The sequence below is a fragment of the Oncorhynchus gorbuscha genome, linkage group LG26 (genome assembly GCF_021184085.1).
Source record: "Oncorhynchus gorbuscha isolate QuinsamMale2020 ecotype Even-year linkage group LG26, OgorEven_v1.0, whole genome shotgun sequence".
Taxonomy (NCBI): Eukaryota; Metazoa; Chordata; class Actinopteri; order Salmoniformes; family Salmonidae; genus Oncorhynchus; species Oncorhynchus gorbuscha.
The window spans coordinates 43,630,381-43,653,840 of record NC_060198.1 but is presented as its reverse complement, the minus strand read 5'-3'; the positions used below and the strand labels follow the sequence as shown (position 1 = coordinate 43,653,840).

General features: G+C 39.8%; 1 protein-coding gene across 3 annotated transcripts in view; it reads left to right on the top strand.

Annotated features, from left to right (window-relative positions):
• Positions 1 to 1,709: 1,709 nt before the first annotated feature.
• The window catches only part of LOC124015098, a 61,232-nt gene continuing 39,481 nt past the window's right edge, over positions 1,710 to 23,460 (top strand). For all 3 annotated transcript variants that reach the window (XR_006835096.1, XR_006835095.1, XR_006835094.1), the window contains exon 1: positions 1,710 to 1,882. The gene's annotated coding sequence lies outside the window, so the exon portion shown is untranslated. The remainder of the gene's footprint in view (positions 1,883 to 23,460) is intronic.

Genomic DNA, 23,460 nt, shown 5'->3' with positions numbered 1-23,460 from the left:
ACCGGAGGGCTGGTGCGTGGAGGTGGCACCGGATAGACCGGACCGTGAAGGCGCACTGGAGATCTTGAGCACCGAGCCTGCCCAACCTTACCTGGTTGAATGCTCCCCGTAGCCAGGCCAGTGCGGCGAGGTGGAATAGCCCGCACTGGGCTGTGCTAGTGAACCGGGGACACCATGCGTAAGGCTGGTGCCATGTATGCCGGCCCGAGGAGACGCACTGGAGACCAGATGCTAGAGCCAGCTTCATGGCACCTGGCTCGATGCCCACTCAAGCCCGGCCGATAGAGGAGCTGGAATGTACCGAACCGGGCTATGCACCCGCACTGGGGACACAGTGCACTTCACCGCATAACACGGTGCCTGCCCGGTTCCTCTCTCTCTCCGGTAAGCATAGGAAGTTGGCGCAGGTCTCCTACCTGGCTTTGCCACAATCCCTGTGTGCCACCCCCAATAATTTTTGGGGGCTGCCTCTCGGGCTTCCAGCCACGCTGCCGTGCTGCCTCCTCATACCGGCGCCTCTCTGCTTTCGCTGCCTCCAGCTCTGCTTTTTGGGCGGCGATATTCCCCTGGCTGTGCCCAGGGTCCTTTGCCGTCCAGAATCTCCTCCCATGTCCAGGAGTCCTGTGTTCTTTCCCGCTGCTGCTGCTGCCCATTACCACGCTGCTTGGTCCATTGTTGGTGGGTTATTCTGTCACGATCGTCGTAGTGAGGAGAACAAAACGCAGCATGGTGTGAATACATACTTTTATTGAATGACGAAAAACACGAAGTACACTAAACAAACAAACAAACAAAATAATAAAATGAACGTGACCGCTATCAACACTGAGTGCAAACATGCAACATCACATAGATTATAACCCACCAACCACAATACAAAACAGGCTACCTTAATATGGTTCCCAATCAGAGACAACGACAAACACCTGCCACTGATTGAGAACCATATCAGGCCAAAACACATAGAAACAGACTAACTAGACATGCAACATAGAATGCCCACTCATATCACACCCTGACCAAACAAAACATAGAATCAAACAACGCAAATAATGGTCAGATTGTGACATTTATATGATAGTATTATACAAAGATTATACAAAGGGGTTAATAAATACAGTGTGCGTGTGTGTGTGCGTGTGTGCAAGAGAAAGACAGAAAGAATAAAGATAGTGGAATGACAGGGATTAAGGGTGGCATGTGTATAAATATAAATGGAGTGTGAACATTTTTGAAGGTGGGAGAGAGAGGATGCAAGCACACACGAGAGGGAGAGAGAGACAGGGTGGAGGAGGGGGAGAGGGGTAATAGGGAGAGGCAGAGCGTACACAATATTCATTCAAACTGACACAGGCTGCATGTCCTGGTTTGCACTTCTCTCTCTCTCTCTCTCTCTCTCTCTCTCTCTCTCTCTCTCTCTCTCTCTCTCTCTCTCTCTCTCTCTCTCTCTCTCTCTCTCTCTCTCTCTCTCTCTCTCTCTCTCTCTCTCTCTCTCTCACATAGACACACACACACAGGCACAGAAACACCAGGCAGTCTGCAGTTAAGTTTACAGCGGCGGGGATAAGACATTGGAGAGGTGAAGAAGGAGAGAGAGAAAGAGTGATAGACCGGGGAGGGGAAGGAAGGAAATACAAAACAGGGAGAGGCACGGGGGGGGGGGGTGAAGGAGACGGATGAGTGAGAATAGAGAGAGAGAGAAAGAGAGGGCAGAGTTCGCAAACGGGGAGAATAGAGGATGTAAAGGAGAGGGGGTAAAGGAAGGGATAGACAGAGATAGAGGAATGCGGGGCGAGGGAGAGAAACGGCGGGGGCAGAGAGGAGGAGAGAGAGACAGAGTGTCTGGCTGCATGTGGCGGGGCTGGACACAGGAGGACAGAGGGTAAGTGCATTCTACCTGCAATCTATCTTAAATCATTACAGTCATTTACTATTTTTATATCCTGCTTGTAATGTTTTATATAAAGTACATTTCCATGTTGTAAGGAAGGACATAGCACTTTCATAGATCTGGATATAACATCTGAATGCATTGTCATCCTATGGAAGAGTTTCTTACAACCAGACATAAATATGATGTGACACATGTGTCAAGGGCTGTTTGTGTGCTTGGACATGAATGCATGATGCAGCTACTGGGGGCTATTTAATGGAGGCTTGCATGGCTAGTGTTTTAATATGCATCCATGTAGTCATGCATGGAGAACATTTTCACAATAGTATGAGTTCCAGCGAGTGAATTTATTTGTGGTGAGTGATTTCCATTCACACCTCAGAGTGTTATATGATAGTATGATAGTAGTTACAGTGCATGTTGTCGTCTTACCCATGTCGGTTTGATAGTACTAATTGAATCCCTGCCACTGAATGTGTGTCTGTTTTAGAGCGTTAGGCATAATACATTAACGTGTGTGTTGTGAGGGTTATTGATGAAGATGTCAGAGGTAATGGGAATGGTGATGGACCTTCCCCCTCGTCTGGGTGACTGAGTCTGTGTCTACCTGCCCCAGACTGGATCAATACTTTAATGCAATTGCCATTCACTTCAATTGGGACTGGTGTGTGTGCGCACACACACACACACACACACACACACACACACACACACACACACACACACACACACACACACACACACACACACACACACACACACACACACACACACACACACACACACACACACACACACACACACACACACACACACACACACACACCAATTCACTGACCCTGACATAGCAGTTCAGCAATATCAGACAGAGACAGAGTAAAACCCTCGCTCCCCCTTCGCTCTGTGTGTGTGTGGACTTGAGCGTATGTAAGTGCATGTGTGTTTGCGTGTGAGGGTGTGTGAGGGTCAATGCTAAATGTTTATTTTGGTTGTTGTTAGCAGAGAGTTGTGCTAACAGTGGAGTGTTAAGTGTCCCCACTCCATCACTGTCTGTGTGGGTGCAATTAGCATGCTCTCTCTGTCTGCAATTTGTGTGGTTTGGTTTTCCTATCCTTGTGTGGACCAGAAGTCTGGGACCAGAAACCCTCACAAGGATAGTTAAACAAGTACAATTCAGACATTTGGCCAGTCCCCACAAGAAAAATGTTTTTTTAGGTTTATGGGTTAGGTTTAAGGTTAAGGTTAAGATTAGGGCTATAAATAGGGTTAGGTCTCGAGTTAGGGATTAGGGAACATAGGATTTTGAATAGGAATCAATTGTTTGGTCCCTACAAGGATAGTACAATAAATGTGTGTGTTAGACAAGTGGCTAAAACATTTTACTTCAAGCCCTGTATATATGTAGCCTACCAATATATACGTACATGTGTGTTTGTTTATGTGTGCAAATATATAAATAGCCTAGATGTTTTGGATATATGTATATGTTTATGTCCGTGGGTAATTCTACGTGTATAACGTGGGTTTTAATAAGTGTATAGGATACAGTTGTGTGTGTAAGTGGGGATGTGCCTGGCTGTTAGTATCTATTTAGATGTTTGTTGCTGGAGGTATGTCCATGTGATCTTGTTATGTGAGCAGCCAGTCCAGCCCCATGCAGGAGGAGTGTGGGAGCCGACAGACAAACACACGCATGGCCAAACCAGACAGACACACACAACCTCTCTTTCATAGGAAATGAGACCAGGTGACCTCTGACCATTCAGCCTGTCTGGAAACGCCAAGCCTGGAATCGATCAACACCCCCCTCCCCAGACATCCTCCCTCCCGCTTTTTCCCTCCCTCCCTCCCTACCTCTACTCCTTCCAACCATTCCTCCTCTCCTTCCCCCCACTTTCTCTCTACCCCGGTGACCCCCCTCACCCTTAACTCGCTCTCCCCTCCCCCACAATCAGATGATCAACCCCACAGTGGCTATGCTATACCTCACTCAGCAGCACAGCAACCTCCAAACACTGAACAGGACCTACCGCTCCCTCTCTCTTCTTCTCCTCCTCTTGCTGGGTCTGAACCTCTGACCAAACACTGCACAGGACCCTGCTATGTTCCCTAAACATAAGGTAAGAGGAGGCAAGTCTTTCTTTTTTTTAAAACCTTTATCTAACTAGGCAAGTCAGTTAATTAAGAACAATTTTTTTTTTTACAATAACGGCCTACACCGGCCAAACCCGGACAATTGTGCGCCGCCCTATGGGACTCCCAATCACGGGCCGGTTGTGATACACCCTGGATTTTAACCAGGGTGTCTGTAGTGGCGGTTCAAGCACTGAGATGCAGTGCCTTAGGCCGCTGCACCACTGGGGAGCGTGTGTGTGAAATAGATGGAAATTTATGAGTTGTCATCTATACATGTCATTCTATATGCAAGTTAGATTGGGATTTCCCACTGTACTCTGTTCAGTCAAATGTATTTTATAAAGCCACGTTGCATCGGCAGTTGTCACAAAGTGCTATACAGATACCCATCCTAAATCCCCATAGAGCAAGCAATGTTTTTGATCACTGCTTATGTGTACAGGTGTATGTAATCGGGATTGTGTGTTATGTTACATTCTATATTGGGGTTTTATGTGTACAGGTGTATGTAATCCAGATTGTGTGTTATGATGTGTGTTATGTTACATTCTATATTGGGGTTTTATGTGTACAGGTGTATGTAATCCAGATTGTGTGTTATGATGTGTGTTATGTTACATTCTATATTGGGGTTTTATGTGTACAGGTGTATATAATCCAGATTGTGTGTTATGATGTGTGTTATGTTACATTCTATATTGGGTTTTTATGTGTACAGGAGTATGTAATCCAGATTGTGTGTTATGATATGTGTTATGTTACATTCTATGTTGGGGTTTTATGTGTACAGGAGTATATAATCCAGATTGTGTGTTATGTTACATTCTATGTTGGGGTTTTATGTGTACAGGTGTATGTAATCCAGATTGTGTGTTATGTTACATTCTATATTGGGTTTTTATGTGTACAGGAGTATGTAATCCAGATTGTGTGTTATGATGTGTGTTATGTTACATTCTATATTGGGGTTTTATGTGTACAGGTGTATGTAATCCAGATTGTGTGTTATGATGTGTGTTATGTTACATTCTATGTTGGGGTTTTATGTGTACAGGAGTATATAATCCAGATTGTGTGTTATGTTACATTCTATATTGGGGTTTTATGTGTACAGGAGTATATAATCCAGATTGTGTGTTATGATGTGTGTTATGTTACATTCTATATTGGGGTTTTATGTGTACAGGAGTATGTAATCCAGATTGTGTGTTATGATGTGTGTTATGTTACATTCTATATTGGGGTTTTATGTGTACAGGTGTATGTAATCCAGATTGTGTGTTATGATATGTGTTATGTTATATTCTATATTGGGGTTTTATGTGTACAGGTGTATGTAATCCGGATTGTGTGTTCTTTTACATTCTATATTGGGGTTTTATGTGTACAGGTGTATGTAATCCAGATTGTGTGTTATGTTACATTCTATATTGGGGTTTTATGTGTACAGGTGTATGTAATCCAGATTGTGTGTTATGATATGTGTTATGTTACATTCTATGTTGGGGTTTTATGTGTACAGGAGTATGTAATCCAGATTGTGTGTTATGTTACATTCTATATTGGGGTTTTATGTGTACAGGAGTATATAATCCAGATTGTGTGTTATGATGTGTGTTATGTTACATTCTATATTGGGGTTTTATCTGTACAGGAGTATGTGTACAGGAGTATATAATCCAGATTGTGTGTTATGATGTGTGTTATGTTACATTCTATGTTGGGGTTTTATGTGTACAGGTGTATGTAATCAAGATTGTGTGTTATGGTGTGTGTTATGTTACATTCTATATTGGGGTTTTATATGTACAGGTGTATGTAATCCAGATTGTGTGTTATGATGTGTGTTATGTTACATTCTATATTGGGGTTTTATGTGTACAGGTGTATGTAATCCAGATTGTGTGTTATGATGTGTGTTATGTTACATTCTATATTGGGGTTTTATGTGTACAGGTGTATGTAATCCAGATTGTGTGTTATGATGTGTGTTATGTTACATTCTATATTGGGGTTTTATGTGTACAGGAGTATATAATCCAGATTGTGTGTTATGATATGTGTTATGTTACATTCTATGTTGGGGTTTCATGTGTACAGGTGTATGTAATCCAGATTGTGTGTTATGTTACATTCTATATTGGGGTTTTATGTGTACAGGAGTATGTAATCCAGATTGTGTGTTATGTTACATTCTATATTGGGGTTTTATGTGTACAGGAGTATGTAATCCAGATTGTGTGTTATGTTACATTCTATATTGGGGTTTTATGTGTACAGGAGTATGTAATCCAGATTGTGTGTTATGTTACATTCTATATTGGGGTTTTATGTGTACAGGAGTATGTAATCCAGATTGTGTGTTATGTTACATTCTATATTGGGGTTTTATGTGTACAGGTGTATGTAATCCAGATTGTGTGTTATGTTACATTCTATATTGGGGTTTTATGTGTACATGAGTATGTAATCCAGATTGTGTGTTATGTTACATTCTATATTGGGGTTTTATGTGTACAGGAGTATATAATCCCGATTGTGTGTTATGATGTGTGTTATGTTACATTCTATATTGTGGTTTTATGTGTACAGGAGTATGTAATCCAGATTGTGTGTTATGATGTGTGTTATGTTACATTCTATATTGGGGTTTTATGTGTACAGGTGTATGTAATCCAGATTGTGTGTTATGTTACATTCTATATTGGGGTTTTATGTGTACAGGAGTATATAATCCAGATTGTGTGTTATGATGTGTGTTATGTTACATTCTATATTGGGGTTTTATCTGTACAGGAGTATGTGTACAGGAGTATATAATCCAGATTGTGTGTTATGATGTGTGTTATGTTACATTCTATGTTGGGGTTTTATGTGTACAGGTGTATGTAATCAAGATTGTGTGTTATGGTGTGTGTTATGTTACATTCTATATTGGGGTTTTATATGTACAGGTGTATGTAATCCAGATTGTGTGTTATGATGTGTGTTATGTTACATTCTATATTGGGGTTTTATGTGTACAGGTGTATGTAATCCAGATTGTGTGTTATGATGTGTGTTATGTTACATTCTATATTGGGGTTTTATGTGTACAGGTGTATGTAATCCAGTTATTGTGTGTTATGTTACATTCTATATTGGGGTTTTATGTGTACAGGAGTATATAATCCAGATTGTGTGTTCTATATTGGGGTTTTATGTGTACAGGTGTATGTAATCCAGATTGTGTGTTAGATATGTGTTATGTTACATTCTATGTTGGGGTTTCATGTGTACAGGTGTATGTAATCCAGATTGTGTGTTATGTTACATTCTATATTGGGGTTTTATGTGTACAGGAGTATGTAATCCAGATTGTGTGTTATGTTACATTCTATATTGGGGTTTTATGTGTACAGGAGTATGTAATCCAGATTGTGTGTTATGTTACATTCTATATTGGGGTTTTATGTGTACAGGAGTATGTAATCCAGATTGTGTGTTATGTTACATTCTATATTGGGGTTTTATGTGTACAGGAGTATGTAATCCAGATTGTGTGTTATGTTACATTCTATATTGGGGTTTTATGTGTACAGGTGTATGTAATCCAGATTGTGTGTTATGTTACATTCTATATTGGGGTTTTATGTGTACATGAGTATGTAATCCAGATTGTGTGTTATGTTACATTCTATATTGGGGTTTTATGTGTACAGGAGTATATAATCCCGATTGTGTGTTATGATGTGTGTTATGTTACATTCTATATTGTGGTTTTATGTGTACAGGAGTATGTAATCCAGATTGTGTGTTATGATGTGTGTTATGTTACATTCTATATTGGGGTTTTATGTGTACAGGTGTATGTAATCCAGATTGTGTGTTATGTTACATTCTATATTGGGGTTTTATGTGTACAGGAGTATATAATCCAGATTGTGTGTTATGATGTGTGTTATGTTACATTCTATATTGGGGTTTTATCTGTACAGGAGTATGTGTACAGGAGTATATAATCCAGATTGTGTGTTATGATGTGTGTTATGTTACATTCTATGTTGGGGTTTTATGTGTACAGGTGTATGTAATCAAGATTGTGTGTTATGGTGTGTGTTATGTTACATTCTATATTGGGGTTTTATATGTACAGGTGTATGTAATCCAGATTGTGTGTTATGATGTGTGTTATGTTACATTCTATATTGGGGTTTTATGTGTACAGGTGTATGTAATCCAGATTGTGTGTTATGATGTGTGTTATGTTACATTCTATATTGGGGTTTTATGTGTACAGGTGTATGTAATCCAGATTGTGTGTTATGATGTGTGTTATGTTACATTCTATATTGGGGTTTTATGTGTACAGGAGTATATAATCCAGATTGTGTGTTATGATATGTGTTATGTTACATTCTATGTTGGGGTTTCATGTGTACAGGTGTATGTAATCCAGATTGTGTGTTATGTTACATTCTATATTGGGGTTTTATGTGTACAGGAGTATATAATCCCGATTGTGTGTTATGATGTGTGTTATGTTACATTCTATATTGGGGTTTTATGTGTACAGGTGTATGTAATCCAGATTGTGTGTTATGATGTGTGTTATGTTACATTCTATATTGGGGTTTTATGTGTACAGGTGTATGTAATCCAGATTGTGTGTTATGTTACATTCTATATTGGGCTTTTATGTGTACATGAGTATGTAATCCAGATTGTGTGTTATGTTACATTCTATATTGGGGTTTTATGTGTACATGAGTATGTAATCCAGATTGTGTGTTATGTTACATTCTATATTGGGGTTTTATGTGTACAGGAGTATATAATCCCGATTGTGTGTTATGATGTGTGTTATGTTACATTCTATATTGTGGTTTTATGTGTACAGGAGTATGTAATCCAGATTGTGTGTTATGTTACATTCTATATTGGGGTTTTATGTGTACAGGTGTATGTAATCCAGATTGTGTGTTATGATGTGTGTTATGTTACATTCTATATTGGGGTTTTATGTGTACAGGTGTATGTAATCCAGATTGTGTGTTATGATGTGTGTTATGTTACATTCTATATTGGGGTTTTATGTGTACAGGTGTATGTAATCCAGATTGTGTGTTATGATGTGTGTTATGTTACATTCTATATTGGGGTTTTATGTGTACAGGTGTATGTAATGCAGATTGTGTGTTATGTGTGTTATGTTACATTCTATATTGGGGTTTTATGTGTACAGGTGTATGTAATCCAGATTGTGTGTTATGATGTGTGTTATGTTACATTCTATATTGGGGTTTTATGTGTACAGGTGTATGTAATCCGGATTGTGTGTTCTTTTACATTCTATATTGGGGTTTTATGTGTACAGGTGTATGTAATCCAGATTGTGTGTTATGTTACATTCTATATTGGGGTTTTATGTGTACAGGTGTATGTAATCCAGATTGTGTGTTATGATGTGTGTTATGTTACATTCTATATTGGGGTTTTATCTGTACACAGGAGTATATAATCCAGATTGTGTGTTATGATGTGAGTTATGTTACATTCTATGTTGGGGTTTTATGTGTACAGGTGTATGTAATCAAGATTGTGTGTTATGGTGTGTGTTATGTTACATTCTATATTGGGGTTTTATGTGTACAGGTGTATGTAATCCAGATTGTGTGTTATGATGTGTGTTATGTTACATTCTATATTGGGGTTTTATGTGTACAGGTGTATGTAATCCAGATTGTGTGTTATGATGTGTGTTATGTTACATTCTATATTGGGGTTTTATGTGTACAGGTGTATGTAATCCAGATTGTGTGTTATGTTACATTCTATATTGGGGTTTTATGTGTACAGGAGTATATAATCCAGATTGTGTGTTATGATGTGTGTTATGTTACATTCTATATTGGGGTTTTATCTGTACAGGAGTATGTGTACAGGAGTATATAATCCAGATTGTGTGTTATGATGTGTGTTATGTTACATTCTATGTTGGGGTTTTATGTGTACAGGTGTATGTAATCCAGATTGTGTGTTATGATGTGTGTTATGTTACATTCTATATTGGGGTTTTATATGTACAGGTGTATGTAATCCAGATTGTGTGTTATGATGTGTGTTATGTTACATTCTATATTGGGGTTTTATGTGTACAGGTGTATGTAATCCAGATTGTGTGTTATGATGTGTGTTATGTTACATTCTATATTGGGGTTTTATGTGTACAGGTGTATGTAATCCAGATTGTGTGTTATGATGTGTGTTATGTTACATTCTATATTGGGGTTTTATGTGTACAGGAGTATATAATCCCGATTGTGTGTTATGATGTGTGTTATGTTACATTCTATATTGGGGTTTCATTGTACAGGTGTATGTAATCCAGATTGGTGTTATGTTACATTCTATATTGGGGTTTTATGTGTACAGGAGTATATAATCCCGATTGTGTGTTATGATGTGTGTTATGTTACATTCTATATTGGGGTTTTATGTGTACAGGTGTATGTAATCCAGATTGTGTGTTATGATGTGTGTTATGTTACATTCTATATTGGGGTTTTATGTGTACAGGTGTATGTAATCCAGATTGTGTGTGTTACATTCTATATTGGGCTTTTATGTGTGTATGTAATCCAGATTGTGTGTTATGTTACATTCTATATTGGGGTTTTATGTGTACAGGAGTATGTAATCCAGATTGTGTGTTATGTTACATTCTATATTGGGGTTTTATGTGTACAGGAGTATATAATCCCGATTGTGTGTTATGATGTGTGTTATGTTACATTCTATATTGTGGTTTTATGTGTACAGGAGTATGTAATCCAGATTGTGTGTTATGTTACATTCTATATTGGGGTTTTATGTGTACAGGTGTATGTAATCCAGATTGTGTGTTATGATGTGTGTTATGTTACATTCTATATTGGGGTTTTATGTGTACAGGTGTATGTAATCCAGATTGTGTGTTATGATGTGTGTTATGTTACATTCTATATTGGGGTTTTATGTGTACAGGTGTATGTAATCCAGATTGTGTGTTATGATGTGTGTTATGTTACATTCTATATTGGGGTTTTATGTGTACAGGTGTATTAATCCAGATTGTGTGTGTGTTATGTTACATTCTATATTGGGGTTTTATGTGTACAGGTGTATGTAATCCAGATTGTGTGTTATGATGTGTGTTATGTTACATTCTATATTGGGGTTTTATGTGTACAGGTGTATGTAATCCAGATTGTGTGTTCTTTTACATTCTATATTGGGGTTTTATGTGTGTTATGATGTGTGTTATGTTACATTCTATATTGGGGTTTTATGTGTACAGGGTGTATGTAATCCAGATTGTGTGTTATGATGTGTGTTATGTTACATTCTATATTGGGGTTTTTTTATGTATGTAACAGATTGGTGTTATGTTACATTCTATATTAATACCAGATTGTGTGTTATGATGTGTGTTATGTTACATTCTATATTGGGGTTTTATTTTATGTGTACAGGAGTATATAATCCAGATTGTGTGTTATGATGTGTGTTATGTTACATTCTATGTTGGGGTTTTATGTGTACAGATTGTGTGTTATGATGTGTGTTAATTCTATATTGGGGTTTTATGTGTACAGGTGTATGTAATGATGTGTGTTATGTTACATTCTATATTGGGGTTTTATGTGTACAGGTGTATGTAATCCAGATTGTGTGTTATGATGTGTGTTATGTTACATTCTATATTGGGGTTTATGTGTACAGGAGTATATAATCCAGATTGTGTGTTATGATATGTGTTATGTTACATTCTATGTTGGGGTTTCATGTGTGTATGTAATCAGATTGTGTGTTATGTTACATTCTATATTGGGGTTTCATGTGTACAGGAGTATGTAATCCAGATATGTGTGTTATGTTACATTCTATATTGGGGTTTTATGTGTACAGGAGTATGTAATCCAGATTGTGTGTTATGTTACATTCTATATTGGGGTTTTATGTGTACAGGAGTATGTAATCCAGATTGTGTGTTATGTTACATTCTATATTGGGGTTTTATGTGTTATGTAATCCAGATTGTGTGTTATGTTACATTCTATATTGGGGTTTTATGTGTACAGGAGTATATAATCCAGATTGTGTGTTATGATGTGTGTTATGTTACATTCTATATTGTGGTTTTATGTGTACAGGAGTATGTAATCCAGATTGTGTGTTATGTTACATTCTATATTGGGGTTTTATGTGTACAGGTGTATGTAATCCAGATTGTGTGTTATGATGTGTGTTATGTTACATTCTATATTGGGGTTTTATGTGTACAGGTGTATGTAATCCAGATTGTGTGTTATGATGTGTGTTATGTTACATTCTATATTGGGGTTTTATGTGTACAGGTGTATGTAATCCAGATTGTGTGTTATGATGTGTGTTATGTTACATTCTATATTGGGGTTTTATGTGTACAGGTGTATGTAATCCAGATTGTGTGTTATGATGTGTGTTATGTTACATTCTATATTGGGGTTTTATGTGTACAGGTGTATGTAATCCAGATTGTGTGTTATGATGTGTTATGTTACATTCTATATTGGGGTTTTTTGTACAGGTGTATGTAATCCAGATTGTGTGTTATGTTACATTCTATATTGGGGTTTTATGTGTACAGGTGTATGTAATCCAGATATGTTACATTCTATATTGGGGTGTGTTATGATGTGTGTTATGTTACATTCTATATTGGGGTTTTATGTGTACAGGAGTATATAATCCAGATTGTGTGTTATGATGTGTGTTATGTTACATTCTATATTGTGGTTTTATGTGTACAGGTGTATGTAATCAGATTGTGTGTTATGATGTGTGTTATGTTACATTCTATATTGGGGTTTTATGTGTACAGGTGTATGTAATCCAGATTGTGTGTTATGATGTGTGTTATGTTACATTCTATATTGGGGTTTTATGTGTACAGGTGTATGTAATCCAGATTGTGTGTTATGATGTGTGTTATGTTACATTCTATATTGGGGTTTTATGTGTACAGGTGTATGTAATCCAGATTGTGTGTTATGATGTGTGTTATGTTACATTCTATATTGGGGTTTTATGTGTACAGGTGTATGTAATCCAGATTGTGTGTTATGATGTGTGTTATGTTACATTCTATATTGGGGTTTTATGTGTACAGGTGTATGTAATCCAGATTGTGTGTTATGATGTGTGTTATGTTACATTCTATATTGGGGTTTTATGTGTACATGATTATGTAATCCGGATTGTGTGTTATGTTACATTCTATATTGGGGTTTTATGTGTACAGGTGTATGTAATCCAGATTGTGTGTTTGATGTTACATTCTATATTGGGGTTTTATGTGTACAGGAGTATATAATCCCAGATTGTGTGTTATGATGTGTGTTATGTTACATTCTATATTGGGGTTTTATGTGTACAGGAGTATGTAATCCAGATTGTGTGTTATGTTACATTCTATATTGGGGTTTTATGTATGTAACAGGTGTTATATGTGTGTTATGTTACATTCTATATTGGGGTTTGTGTGTTATGATGTGTGTTTATGTTACATTCTATATTGGGGTTTTATGTGTACAGGAGTATGTAATCCAGATTGTGTGTTATGATGTGTGTTATGTTACATTCTATATTGTGGTTTTATGTGTACAGGAGTATGTAATCCAGAGATTGTGTGTTATGTTACATTCTATATTGGGGTTTTATGTGTACAGGAGTATGTAATCCAGATTGTGTGTTATGTTACATTCTATATTGGGGTTTTATGTGTACAGGAGTATATAATCCCGATTGTGTGTTATGATGTGTGTTATGTTACATTCTATATTGTGGTTTTATGTGTACAGGAGTATGTAATCCAGATTGTGTGTTATGTTACATTCTATATTGGGGTTTTATGTGTACAGGTGTTAATCCAGATTGTGTGTTATGATGTGTGTTATGTTACATTCTATATTGGGGTTTTATGTGTACAGGTGTATGTAATCCAGATTGTGTGTTATGATGTGTGTTATGTTACATTCTATATTGGGGTTTTATGTGTACAGGAGTATGTAATCCAGATTGTGTGTTATGTTACATTCTATATTGGGGTTTTATGTGTACAGGTGTATGTAATCCAGATTGTGTGTTATGATGTGTGTTATGTTACATTCTATGTTGGGGTTTTATGTGTACAGGAGTATGTAATCCAGATTGTGTGTTATGATGTGTGTTATGTTACATTCTATATTGGGGTTTTATGTGTACAGGTGTATGTAATCCAGATTGTGTGTTATGATGTGTGTTATGTTACATTCTATATTGGGGTTTTATGTGTACAGGTGTATGTAATCCAGATTGTGTGTTATGATGTGTGTTATGTTACATTCTATATTGGGGTTTTATGTGTACAGGTGTATGTAATCCAGATTGTGTGTTATGATGTGTGTTATGTTACATTCTATATTGGGGTTTTATGTGTACGGTGTATGTATGTAATCCAGATTGTGTGTTTGATGTGTGTTATGTTACATTCTATATTGGGGTTTTATGTGTACAGGTGTATGTAATCCAGATTGTGTGTTATGATGTGTGTTATGTTACATTCTATATTGGGGTTTTATGTGTACAGGTGTATGTAATCCAGATTGTGTGTTATGATGTGTGTTATGTTACATTCTATATTGGGGTTTTATGTGTACAGGTGTATGTAATCCAGATTGTGTGTTATGATGTGTGTTATGTTACATTCTATATTGGGGTTTTATGTGTACAGGTGTATGTAATCCAGATTGTGTGTTATGATGTGTGTTATGTTACATTCTATATTGGGGTTTTATGTGTACAGGTGTATGTAATCCAGATTGTGTGTTATGTTACATTCTATATTGGGGTTTTATGTGTACAGGTGTATGTATTCCAGATTGTGTGTTATGTTACATTCTATATTGGGGTTTTATGTGTACAGGTGTATGTAATCCAGATTGTGTGTTATGATGTGTGTTATGTTACATTCTATATTGGGGTTTTATGTACAGGTGTATGTAATCCAGATTGTGTGTTATGATGTGTGTTATGTTACATTCTATATTGGGGTTTTATGTGTGTTATAATCCCGATTGTGTGTTATGATGTGTGTTATGTTACATTCTATATTGGGGTTTTATGTGTACAGGTGTATGTAATCCAGATTGTGTGTTATGATGTGTGTTATGTTACATTCTATATTGGGGTTTTATATGTACAGGAGTATAATAATGCCAGATTGTGTGTTATGATGTGTACAGTCATATGTTACATTTATTGTTTTATGTGTCCAGGGGTATGTTATGTTATGTTACATTCTATATTGGGGTTTTATGTGTACAGGAGTATGTAATCTAGATTGTGTGTTATGATGTGTGTTATGTTACATTCTATATTGTGTTTTTATGTGTATAGGAGTATATAATCCAGATTGTGTGTTATGTTACATTCTATATTGGGGTTTTATGTGTACAGGTGTATGTAATCCAGATTGTGTGTTATGATGTGTGTTATGTTACATTCTATATTGGGGTTTTATGTGTACAGGTGTATGTAATCCAGATTGTGTGTTATGATGTGTGTTATGTTACATTCTATATTGGGGTTTTATGTGTACAGGTGTATGTAATCCAGATTGTGTGTTATGATATGTGTTATGTTATATTCTATATTGGGGTTTTATGTGTACAGGTGTATGTAATCCAGATTGTGTGTTCTTTTACATTCTATATTGGGGTTTTATGTGTACAGGTGTATGTAATCCAGATTGTGTGTTATGTTACATTCTATATTGGGGTTTTATGTGTACAGGTGTATATAATCCAGATTGTGTGTTATGATGTGTGTTATGTTACATTCTATATTGGGGTTTTATGTGTACAGGTGTATGTAATCCAGATTTTGTGTTATGATGTGTGTTATGATACATTCTATATTGAGGTCTTTTTGAACCCATTTATTCGTTCCATATTTACTAAGAAGCACCAGGTTACTGGTTTGCACCTATTACACACAGTAAAACAGGTTATGACACAGTAGGCTGTAGGCAGGTCTGGTAGTCAGTCTGTCTATAGCATTCAAGTCCCAGTGAACATTCAACGCTGTCGGTGAGTTTGTGACTTAGAGAAACCATCGAGTGTTGAGTGTACCCTGCCTCTTGAGTTCACATCTTTGCACACACACTCGCACTAAAACACACACACACACGCACTAAAACACACACACACACACACACACACACACACACACACACACACACACACACACACACACACACACACACACACACACACACACACACACACACACACACACACACACACACACACACACACACACACACACACACACACACACACACACACACACACACCTCATCTGGATTAGAGTACACACTGTAGCGCTTACCAAGATGGCTGCCAACGAGGTCCTTCAGTGAGCAGTGATGTTGCTATGAAAAGGCCCTATCTCTTCACCCACTATGATATCATAAGGAAAAGACGCTATCTCTTCACCAACTCTCACAGAGCAGGGTCCCGGTTCACATTCATCGCTGTCGGTGGGTTTCAATGCTTTGACTCGCCCGATGATGAATGACAACTGTGGCCAAGCCTTACCTAATTTCCCCCTGATGAAACATCCTTCATGTCTGCTGTCTGGATCTATCTGTCTGTCTTCCTGTCTGAAGGGATTAGTTATTACCTGTATATGATGATGAAACATCCTTCATGTCTGCTGTCTGGATCTATATGTCTGTCTTCCTGTCAGAAGGTATTAGTATGACTGCATGGACTCCAGACAGCTACAGTATGACTGTATGGCCTCCAGGCAGTTCCAGTATGACTGCATGGCCTCCAGGCGGCTCCAGTATGACTGCATGGCCTCCAGACAGCTCCTGTATGACTGCATGGCCTCCAGACAGCTCCAGTATGACTGCATGGCCTCCAGACAACTCCAGTATGACATGCTGAGCACTTGTTGGCTGCTTTTCCTTCACTCTGTGGTCCAAATCATCCCAAACCATCTCAATTGGGTTGAGGTTGGATGATTGTGGAGGCCACGTCATCTGATGCAGCACTCCATCACTCTCCTTCTTGGTCAAATAGCCCTTACACAGCCTGGAGGTGTGTTGGGTCATTGTCCTGTTGAAAAACAAATGATAGTCCCACTAAGCGCATGCCAGATGGGATGGTGTATCGCTGCAGAATGCTGTGGTAGCCATGCTGGTTAAGTGTGCCTTGAATTCAAACTAAATAAATCACTGACAGTGTCACCAGCAAAGCACCCCACACCATCACACCTCCTCCTCCATGCTTCACGGTGGGAACCACACATGCGGATATCATCTGTTCTATTATTCTGCATCTCACAAAGACACGGAACCAAAATTCTAAAATTTGGACTCAACAGACCATAGGACAGATTTCCAACAGATTTCCAACTCATGTTTCTTGGCCCAGGCAAGTCTCTTCTTCTTATTGGAGTCCTCTAGTAGTTTTTTTTTGCAGCAATTCGACCATGAAAGCCTGATTTTGTATATGTGTTTGTTAGGTCTTTGTCCTCGTGCCTTTACATGGCACGCTGTAATTTGGGTAAAGAAATAAAAAAAACTATTACACATTCCTGTGCCTGTCACCCGATCCTTCACACAACGTGACTCTTCTTGTCTTAAAGTAATGATGTACTATCGTTTCTCTTTGCTTATTTGAGCTGTTCTTGCCACAATATGGACTTTGCCTTTTACCAAAAAGGGCTATCTTCTGTATACCACCTCTACGTTGTGACAACACAACTGATTGGGTCAAACGAATTAAGAAAGAAAGACATTTGACAAAATAACTTTTAACAAGGCACACCTGTCAATTGAAATGCATTCCAGTTGACTACCTCACGACGCTGGTTGAGAGGCTGCCAGAGTGTGCAAATCAAAATCGAATCCAATCTTATTAGTCACATGCGCTGATACAACAGGTGAAGACCTTACAGTGAAATGCTTACTTACGAGCCCCTAACCAACAATGCAGTTTAAAAAAGAATACGGAAAAGAATAAGAGATAAAAGGAACAAGTAATTAAAGAGCAGCAGTAAAATAACAATAGAGAGACTATATACAGGGGGGTACCAATACAGTGTCAATGAATAGACTGACGGGTTTCAGAAGAAAGATCTTTGTTTCTGGCCATTTTGAGCCTGTAATTGAACCCTCTGATGCTCCAGATAATCGACTAGTCTAAAGAAGGCCAGTTTTATTGCTTCTTTAATCAAAACAACAGTTTTCAGCTGTGCTAACATAATTGCAAAAGGGTTTTCTAATGATCAATTAGCCTTTGAAATTGATAAACTTGGATTAGCTAACACAATGTGCCATTGGAACACAGGAGTGATGGTTGCTGATAATGGGCCTCTGTACGCCTATGTAGATATTCCATTGAAAATCAGCTTTTTCCAGCTACAATAGTAATTTACAACATTAACAATGTCTACACTGTATTTCTGATCAATTTTATGTTATTTTAATGGACAAAAAATGTGCTTTTCTTTAAAAAACAAGGACATTTCTAAGTGACCCCAAACTTCTGAACGGTAGTGTACATTGTACACATTAAAGAAAATAAATTACGGTTCAACAGCTGAATATTGCTCCCAGTTTTGATCAAAGCTGAGTTCTAATCGCGCCTGCCTCTTTGCGAACAAGTGGAGTAATGAACAGTGATTTGTTCGCTATGTTCACCTGCATTCCCCGGATTTGCCTCCTGGATTTTCCTTTATAACAGCACGTTCACCACTCGGCCAGCTCCGCCCTCTCGCAGCTCAGGCCAATGTCCTGAGACGTAAAACAAACTACCCTAGCTCGCAGTCAGCTCAAGTAGATGAATAGAGACACTGCTGATGTCAGATGCCGGACAAAAGGCAATTTAAAAAAACTTCTCCAGACTCCCACCGTGTTTACAGACATCCCCCAAACAAACAAAAACCGACTCTCGGAGAATGACTGAACAAATAGTAGTTTATAGATATGTCAGTCAGTCAGGTGACTAGCTGCCGGCAGAAACCTCTATTGCAGTAACATTGAAGGGCTCTGGCTAGTATTACTTAGCCAGCTAAAAGAATGAAGTATGAAGCTAACTTTAAATGGAGTCTACCTCAGCAGGAGCAAAATATACTCTACTAGGTTCTCATAATAACCTTACTTTACAAAGAGTAGGATACTGAGACAGACAATGATGTGGTAAGGCTGACCCAGGCTGCAATGCATGCAGGAGGAAGCACAGGAGACACAGAGAGAGGAAGGAAGCAGTAAGAGAGGTTGGTACAGTGGTTCCCAAACTAACAGTGGTTCCTAAACTAAACCCTGCTTATGGCCGTGAATAGGATGTCAAATGTAGTGCACTAGTACAGGTAAATGGCTGTCATCTCTGAGGCAGCACCTGTCAAAAGCTCTACCACAAAACCCTGAGCTGTGGTGGTAAGTGGTGGGGGTGACAGTACTTCAGGTCCCAGGGTAGGTTGATGTAACTGTGGAAATGTCACTTAAAATAGCTGTCATTTGCTTCGGATACTCCATAGAAGCCTCTCCAAGCCAATGACACAACAGAGGCAAACATCCCCACCAATCAGAGACACACTTGAGGGGGCTTTGGGTTCCATATGAGCTTCTCCTTCAAACCATAAGCAAAATAATGAGGGACGGCGCCTGAGGAGGCTTCAATGTATGAAGTAACCTGGTCCAGGGCGTATCTCAATAGAATAGTCTGAAGTGGCTTCCTCTCCTTGTTCCCTCTCCTTAATCTGAACTGATCTAAAAGGAGAAGACATCTGAAAACATTATGGTTTAAGCCCACACAACGGACATTCTCCTTAATCTGAACTGATCTAAAAGGAGAAGACATCTGAAAACATTATGGTTTAAAGCCCACACAATGGACCTTCTCCTTACAAGGTCAATGCATACAAAAGGAGAGAGAGCAACTTCGGACTATTGGCAAACACAGCATTTCCTGCAAAGCTGACTGCCTCCACACGCAGTCTAGTCCTCTTTGACCCCCATGACCTATAACCCCTGTTCATTATCTGAAGCATCTTCTGCCACGTGGCTCAGGAGCAATTAGTGGAGCTGCAGTGATCATACATAACACTATAATTGACTTGGATTGGATCTGTACAGCCCTAAGAGAGAGAGAGAGAGAAATGTTATGCCAAGGATTGGATTGAGAGAGTGAGAGAGAGACAGAAAGTGAGACAGAGAGAGAGAAATGTCATGCTAAAAATTGGATTGAGAGAAAGAGGCCCCAGACTCCACTGATAAGCAGACACGCTAGCTAATGTGAAAACAGCAGGTCTGTGCCTGTGTGTGTGTCTCTTCACCGTCCCTGCTGTTCAATAAGGTGTATTTTTATCTGCTTTTTAAAAATCTGATTCTACTGCATCAGTTACCTGATGTGGAATAGAGTTCCATGTAGCCATGGCTCTATGTAGTACTGTGCACCTCCCATAGTCTATTCTTGACTTGGGGATTGTGAAGAAACTGCTGGTGGCATGTCTTATGAGGTAAGCCTGGATGTCCGCGCTGTGTGCTAGTAGTTTAAACAGACGCCCGTTTGCATTCAGCATGTCAACACTTCTTACAAAAACAAGTAGTGATGAAGTCAATCTCTCCTCCACTTCGAGCCATGAGAGACTTACATGCATGTTGTTAATGATAGTTCTCCATATACATTTAAGAACCAGCTGTGCTGCCGTTCTGAGCCAATGTTCCTTAGTCCCTCTTTGTGGCACCTGACTACACGACTGGACAGACTTCTCCCCATCCTAGCTACTCTTGCATTAACATGTTTTGACCATGACTGTCATGTTTTGTCTTAGATTGTCTTGTCATTATGCTTTCCCTTCTGTTCGTTTCCCCCTGCTGGTCTTATTAGGTTCGTTCCCTTTTTCTATCCCTCTCTCTCCCCCTCCCTCTCTCTCCTCTCTCTATCGTTCCGTTCCTGCTCCCAGCTGTTCCTATTCCCCTAATCATCATTTAGTCTTCCCACACCTGTTCCTTATCTTTTCCCCTGATTAGAGTCCCTATTTCTTCCCTTGTTTTCCGTTCCTGTCCTGTCGGATCCTTGTCTATTGTTCACCATGCTGTGTCTATGTATTGCCCTGTCGTGTCGTGTTTCCCTCAGATGCTGCGTGGTGAGCAGGTGTCTGAGTCTGCTACGTTCAAGTGCCTTCCCGAGGCAACCTGCAGTTCTTGATCAAGTCTCCAGTCTGTTCTCGTCATTACGAGTAGTATTATGCCTTTTGTTTGTAAAGTAACTTTACTGGATTAAAAACTCTGTTTTCGCCAAGTCGCTTTTGGGTCCTCATTCACCTGCATAACAGAAGGATCCGACCAAGGAATGGACCCAGCGACTACAGATGCTCGTAACACTGCCGTCGAGATCCAAGGAGCCATGCTCGGCAGACACGAGCAGGAATTGTCTGCTGCTCGCCATGCCGTGGAGAACCTGGCCGCTCAGGTTTCCGACCTCTCTGGACAGTTCCAGAGTCTTCGTCTCGTGCCACCTGTTACTTCCTGGCCTGCCGAGCCTCCGGAACCTAGGGTTAATAACCCACCTTGCTACTCCGGGCAGCCCACGGAGTGCCGCTCCTTTCTCACCCAGTGTGATATTGTGTTCTCTCTCCAACCCAACACATACTCTAGCGAGAGAGCTCGGGTTGCTTACGTCATTTCACTCCTTACTGGCCGGGCTCGAGAGTGGGGCACAGCTATCTGGGAGGCAAGGGCTGATTGTTCTAACAATTACCAGAACTTTAAAGAGGAGATGATTCGGGTTTTGACCGTTCAGTTTTTGGTAGGGAGGCTTCTAGGGCCCTGGCTTCCCTATGCCAAGGTGATCGATCCATAACGGATTACTCTATAGAGTTTCGCACTCTTGCTGCCTCTAGTGACTGGAACGAGCTGGCGCTGCTCGCTCGTTTTCTGGAGGGACTCCACGCAGTGGTCAAAGATGAGATTCTCTCTCGGGAGGTTCCTTCCAGTGTGGACTCTTTGATTGCTCTCGCCATCCGCATAGAACGACGGGTAGATCTTCGTCACCAAGCTCGTGGAAGAGAGCTCGCGTCAACGGTGTTTCCCTGCTCCGCATCGCAACCATCTCCCTCCTCTGGCTCAGAGACTGAGCCCATGCAGCTGGGAGGTATTCGCATCTCGACCAAGGAGAGGGAACGGAGGATCACCAACCGCCTGTGCCTCTATTGCGGATTTGATGGACATTTTGTCAATTCATGTCCAGTAAAGGCCAGAGCTCATCAGTAAGCGGAGGGCTACTGGTGAGCGCTACTACTCAGGTCTCTTCATCTAGATCCTGTACTACTATGTCGGTCCATCTACGCTGGACCGGTTCGGGTGCTACATGCAGTGCCTTGATTGACTCTGGGGCTGAGGGTTGTTTCATGGACGAAGCATGGGCTCGGAAACATGACATTCCTTTCAGACAGTTAGACAAGCCTACGCCCATGTTTGCCTTAGATGGTAGTCATCTTCCCAGTATCAGATTTGAGACACTACCTTTAACTCTCACAGTATCTGGTAACCACAGTGAGACTATTTCTTTTTTGATTTTTCGTTCACCTTTTACACCTGTTGTTTTGGGTCATCCCTGGCTAGTATGTCATAATCCTTCTATTAATTGGTCTAGTAATTCTATCCTATCCTGGAACGTTTCTTGTCATATGAAGTGTTTAATGTCTGCCATCCCTCCCATTTCTTCTGTCCCCACTTCTCAGGAGGAACCTGGCGATTTGACAGGAGTGCCGGAGGAATATCATGATCTGCGCACGGTCTTCAGTCGGTCCCAGGGCCAACTCCCTTCCTCCTCACCGGTCGTATGATTGTAGTATTGATCTCCTTCCGGGGACCACTCCTCCTCGGGGTAGACTATACTCTCTGTCGGCTCCCGAACGTAAGGCTCTCGAGGATTATTTATCTGTGTCTCTTGACGCCGGTACCATAGTGCCTTCTTCCTCTCCGGCCGGGCGGGGTTCTTTTTGTTAAGAAGAAGGACGGTACTCTGCGCCCCTGCGTGGATTATCGAGGGCTGAATGACATAACGGTTAAGAATCGTTATCCGCTTCCCCTTATGTCATCAGCCTTCGAGATTCTGCAGGGAGCCAGGTGCTTTACTAAGTTGGACCTTCGTAACGCTTACCATCTCGTGCGCATCAGAGAGGGGGACGAGTGGAAAACGGCGTTTAATACTCCGTTAGGGCATTTTGAGTACCGGGTTCTGCCGTTTGGTCTCGCCAATGCGCCAGCTGTTTTTCAGGCATTAGTTAATGATGTTCTGAGAGACATGCTGAACATCTTTGTTTTTGTCTATCTTGACGATATCCTGATTTTTTCACCGTCACTCGAGATT